We start from the raw sequence: 5,550 nt of genomic DNA, 5'->3' as shown, positions 1-5,550 counted from the left end.
CCCCGCTTCATCCCTGGCGCGCCCGGCCGGGGAGGAGCCGTCCCGCCCCCGGCTCCCTGCGGCCCTGCCAGTGGGACGGGCAGGTCTCTTCCCGCGTCCCCGGTCCAGCCTCCTCAGCGTCGTCGGGGCTGTGTGTGCGCAGAGGAAGCGGCGGGGCGGGAGGCCCGTTTGCCTTAGTTTGGGGTGCCGGCGCCTATCCATGGCAGCCCCTCACCACAGCCCTGCCACAGCCGGTCACGCGTACTGCTGAATTTGAGAGGGGGCTTTAACCTCGGTTATCTCTTCGTCTTCCATGTAACAGCAGTTGGGATCCACCTCACACAGAGCCGCAGTTTGGATTGGAAGGGACCTTCAAAGCTCATCTAGTCCAACCACCTGCGAAGAGCAGGAACATCTCCAACTAGATCAGGTTGCCCAGAGCCACATCCAGCCTGGCCCTGAATGCCTCCGGGGCTGGGGCATTCACCTCTCTGGGCAACCTGTGCCAGTTAACACCCTCATTGTAAACAATTTCTTCCTCATATCCAGCCTGAATCTCCCCTCTTTTAGCTTAAAACCACCACCCCTCCTCCTCAGCACCATCATCCCTCATGCTAACATGTCTCTCCGGATCTTTCTCATAGGCCCCTTTTAAGAACCAAAAGGCTGCTCTAAGGTCTCCTCAGAGCCTTCTCTTCTCCAGGCTGAACAAGCCCAATTCTCCCAACCTGATTTCATAGGAGAGGTGCTCCAGCCTTCAGATTGTTTTTGTGGCTCTTCTCTGGACCCTGTCCATGGTCCCATTTTGCTGGGGCACAGCCATGGTGAAACTGACCCCCTGCAAGGAGCACCCCTCACCCAGCTCCAGCAATTCGAATCGGTCAGTATTTATCCCTCAAGTGCCAAAACCATGACCATAACCATACTCTTGCCTGCTAGCATGTGAACCAGACGAAAAGTGAGCTGTAATGTCTTTGACTCCCGGCACCAGCAGAGGTGGACAAGGCGACAAGTCTTACCTCACCCTATTAGTTTCCGTAAGTCAGCGTTACACACCAGTGATCACACATCCCTTACTCACTGAATTGTCCCTTGGGATCATTTTTTGTTCACTCTACATCTCTCCTAAGAGGAAATGCAACTGAAACCCTGCTTGGCTCAGTGTCTCCAGCCACATGCTCCCCTTGTGTAACTCCACTGGTTCCCCTAGGGTGGGAGAGGATGGTGAAGGGGTCAGCAAGTTGCAGCAAGGAGATGGTGATGATCGAAGTTCCAGATTGACAAAAATTAACCACTGCAGCTTATTTAAGTACATGGATTGCTGAAGCAGAGCTCTAGGCAGACCCACACAGACTCTCAGATGCTCATCAGAGACCCAAATCCCAGCAGAGTCCTGGCTTTATTTCCACCTCTTCCAGGCCTGCAGGTCCTCTGCACGCAACCTGCATTGGCTGGCTGTGGGAAGTGGTGCCGATTCCTCATGTGACCCACATGACACACCATCTCTTGATTCCTTTTCCATGCAACAAGGGCTCCTTTTCCTGGCTCCGTAGACTGCGGCCTGCTGTAAGAACCAGTGACTCATCCCAGAGGACTCCTGTTTGGTGAAAGAAAAGTAGAGCCAAAACTTTGGCTTGTGCCCAAGGAAAACACTGTTGTCAGCTTGCAGTGCATATGCCGTAGAAGCCAACACCTCTCTTTATCATATTAAAAATGAAGGGATTTTACAAATACGGTCTATAAATCTTCCCTGTTTGTCTTTGCCTTCATCTGGATAAGGACAAACTGTGCAGTTGGCTTTGCTTTTTATTCCAGTGAGGCTTCCCCAACAGTGCCTTGGCTGACATTAAGCTAGGCCAAGTCTGGCAATAAGGAGATCCTCTTGTAGCTTACTCATAGCTGCTAGACAGCCACCCACTTGCACTGTAACTTCAAGAAGTCTTATTTAATGGGTGTGCAAAAGAGAGGCGCCCTACTGCCTAAAAAGGGTTTATTTCCCATTGGCAAAGGAGGCTGGTTTCCATTAAACAGAAATCTGCAACATAAAGAGAAGAGAGAAGATATGAAACTCTTGACATGCCAATTAAGAAACAAAAGTGGATTTAAAAGCATGTGGGTCTCTGCCAGCTTTCTGTTTGTACATATATAAAGGATGCAAGGTGTCCAACATTGCAGTAGTGGCAAGAGCACCATGACAGACTCTGCACCAAGATGGCCATTAAATGTGATGATCTAGGCAGAAAGAGTGAGCAGGAAAAGCAGAGGTTCACAAAGGAAAAGCAGTTTGCTTAAACCCAACCCCCAGACCTCCTTATGCCCTACCCTTACACTGTACCCTTTCTGTCACATGGTTGGAGGTCAGTTTTACTTCCTTCACACTCTCGTAGAATACAAATCCCATTGCACACTCAAGCCAGTTCATTCCAAAGTAGTGCTGACTGCATCCATACTGCAGTCTACCTAGATAATAAAGGATGAGTCTTTTAATCACACAGTTGTTTCTCCTTAGATTCTGCTCAGTCCCTGCTTCTATGAGACCTTATGAAATCATCCTCTGAAAATACGTGTAACGGGGGTGTTTAGGAAAAGCTGTGGTGAGGAATACTTTGTTCTAAAATTAGGAACCAGGAGACCTGGCATGGTGAATTGCAGGCTCTCCAGTCTCCTTGCCTGGATTTTCCATTCAGATGAACAGAGTCAGTGAGAACAAAAGCTCCGGGGTTTTTTCCACTGACACTGTCTCTTTAGTCCAACGTGGTGTTCCAGCTTTCCATTCTGCCTTTGGGCAGCAGAGAAGCTTTGCCAACAGGTGTAGCAGTACCAACAATCTTTATGCCTCTATGGAAAGGAACAAGCTTTGCACTGACATTTTTGTTCTTTTAAGTATCCTCCAAGAAACATCTTCCTTCCTAGAGCCCAGAAGTTGTTAGGAGGTTGATGGGACATGGGGGGAGGTCTGTGGACTTTGATAAAGTTACACAGAGGACCTGTAGTGAAAGAATTGGATAGCCATTGGATTCCCAGACCTAAGAGAAATCTAGGGACCAGGCTAGACAGTATCTAGGAATTACTTCTTGCAATGTGAACAGCAGCATGTGATCCCTCTGTTTCTCAGAGACAGCCTTATCAGACAGCAAGTCTTGGACAAGTCAGTAATCATTTAGTAGTACTCTTCCACTTGCTGCTTTGTGTGTCATTTTTCACTTGTTAAAGCCATTTGAGGTCTCTTCATTATTCCTGGAGTTGAGTGTTACAGTCAGAAATGTCTGTTGTACACATCTTGGGTTACAGAGACGGAGAACTGTACCTCACCACCCCTGTGGTAAGCTATCATTGCATGGCTTATGGAGAACAAATCTGTTAGAAAGGCAGCAGTCTTGTGACAGAGCAACTGGAGGGGGGCTAAGCTTCCCCCTCTCCTCTCTCTCTCCCTCTCCCTTCTCACTCTCCTCTCCCCTTTCTGTAGCTAGCTTTCATCTGCTGGACAGTTTGCCTCCAGGACTGCTGTGTTATTGCATCACTGATTACAGTCTTTGGTATGGCATCATCAATGTCCATGTTCATAAGCATCTGTGCCCCACTTCATTCATGATGCAATCCATAATCTTCATTCAGATGGTGTTTCACGTGACTGAAGTAACAAATTGGCCTGAATAATTTCCTTTTTCATTTTGTAAACAAATCCCAACTTCTGTTTCTTTTAAGACTGTGAGAATGATGCTTTTGCATGTAGCTTGTCATGCATGAAAAGTTTGACATCACTATTTGATGTTTCACTGAGTCTCCCTCTGAGCCCTTTACAGAATATTCAATCATGTCATCATTAGCTGTTTTCATAAAAGCATAAGACCTCCACTATCAACAGACACCACAGCACTGCTCAGACACAGACTGTAGTGATTCTGTTACCAGTCCTGCTGCGCCCAGGTATATGCTGTAAATGTATCTTTGACTATGACAACTGCAACCTCATTTTCTTGGATTTGAGTAGCATGGTAAATCCTGTCCACCATCATGAAACACCTCTTTCTTTTCATGCATATCTGATATTGCACCTAGATCGTTCAGCTTTTTGAATCAGTGGTAATAGGGGCAACCGGTCTTTAATGCCAAGACCTCCTGTTCCAGAGACAAGGCTGTTTTGAGTGCAAAAGACTTGGCAATTCCTCTTGTGATGGAAGCAGAAGGACATAGCCCTACTCAAAGAGTTCAGTTTACTGCCTGCATAAACACAGCCACTCTTCTTGCTGGTCAGAGACTTTTCCTTGGTGCTATTTGTTACACCTTCTGGTTTGGAGGGTTCTTGCCATCAGATATGGTGCAGGGACCACCTGGCCTTGGTTCTGTTATGATCATTCTTGAAGGAAAATACAGAGACCGATTGCTCTTTGTAGTTCAGCTTGCAACCACTATTCATTAAATCTGTCATTTCCTCTTCTGCCTTTCAGCGGTATTTCCTCCATCAGGAACCTAATGACCCTCTGCAAGGGATAACTGGACCTGCCTGAGGTTTGCCAAGTGGCGTAAATACTGTTTAGAGTCTAGTTTCAGTTAGTGCTTATGACTGTCATGTGCTTTTGCTACACACTCTCACCTGACTTGCATTATGCCCTCAAAATACTAGATAAAATATTTACCCAGGTAAAGGGTCAGACATGCATAACTGCAGCTGAAATAGCTTAATATCACTTCAGCGTACCCCATCCTCAGCTGATGTAAATCAACATGGCTTCAATAGAGCTAACCAAGAGTTTGCTTCAACCCTCAGTTGACTCAAAATCTCAGTTTGAAAGGCTTCTAAAGCCAAAAAAGAATTGTGGTTGTGTGGTCACATCTAGACCTGAGAACAACATATCTTTGTTCTATTCTGTCCTGTGCTGCTTCTTATCTTCTTGGAATGGATCATTTCAACCCTCTGTCTACAGCAGAATTTCTTCTGCTGTAAAATAGATGTGACATCACTTCCCTGTCACACAGGGCTTTTTGAGTATTGACTGCTGTCATGCTAGAGACCCATCTCTAATGATGCTAATAAATGTACACAATATTCTAGACAATAATATTTACAGAAGGATACAGTCAAATCATCTTAGACATTTAAAAACACAGATCCAAATGTTACTGTCCATGGAGTTAAACCAATAGTCATTAGGCCATTTCTGACATGCAGGCTGTGATGGAAGGACCAGAACTGCAGCCCACGTGAGTCTCAGTCTCCCCAGCTCAGAAGCATGTCTGCAGCAGATTACAAGCGCTGTCTGGGACAGAGGAAGATGTTAGTGTCCTGCCATGGGTGCTGAGGAACAGCCGTCCTCTACAGAATTTTCTTCTTCACATTCCCACTGAATAGAGGTTGGTTCATGTTGAGTTATTTTTTAAGGAAGCTGTAGTTTAGTATGCAGTATTTCTGGGAATCATATAAACACTTTTGCTGGGAAATCATTATGAGGAGGAAATGCTTTTATAAGGGCCCCTGTATAGGTTTCCCATCTATTAGAATTTTCTTTTGGAGACAAACCCCAGGTCATCGCTGTCCTGCAGCCACCTCCTCTAACCCCTGCAAAAAGTAAG

Source organism: Neopsephotus bourkii, unplaced genomic scaffold, assembly GCF_033783945.1.
Source record: "Neopsephotus bourkii isolate Nb327-2 ecotype Australia unplaced genomic scaffold, CSIRO-AGI_Nbou_v1 NB_745, whole genome shotgun sequence".
In the NCBI taxonomy this organism is placed as follows: Eukaryota; Metazoa; Chordata; class Aves; order Psittaciformes; family Psittacidae; genus Neopsephotus; species Neopsephotus bourkii.
The sequence above is the reverse complement of the archived record's forward strand: the minus strand, read 5'-3'. Positions refer to the sequence as shown.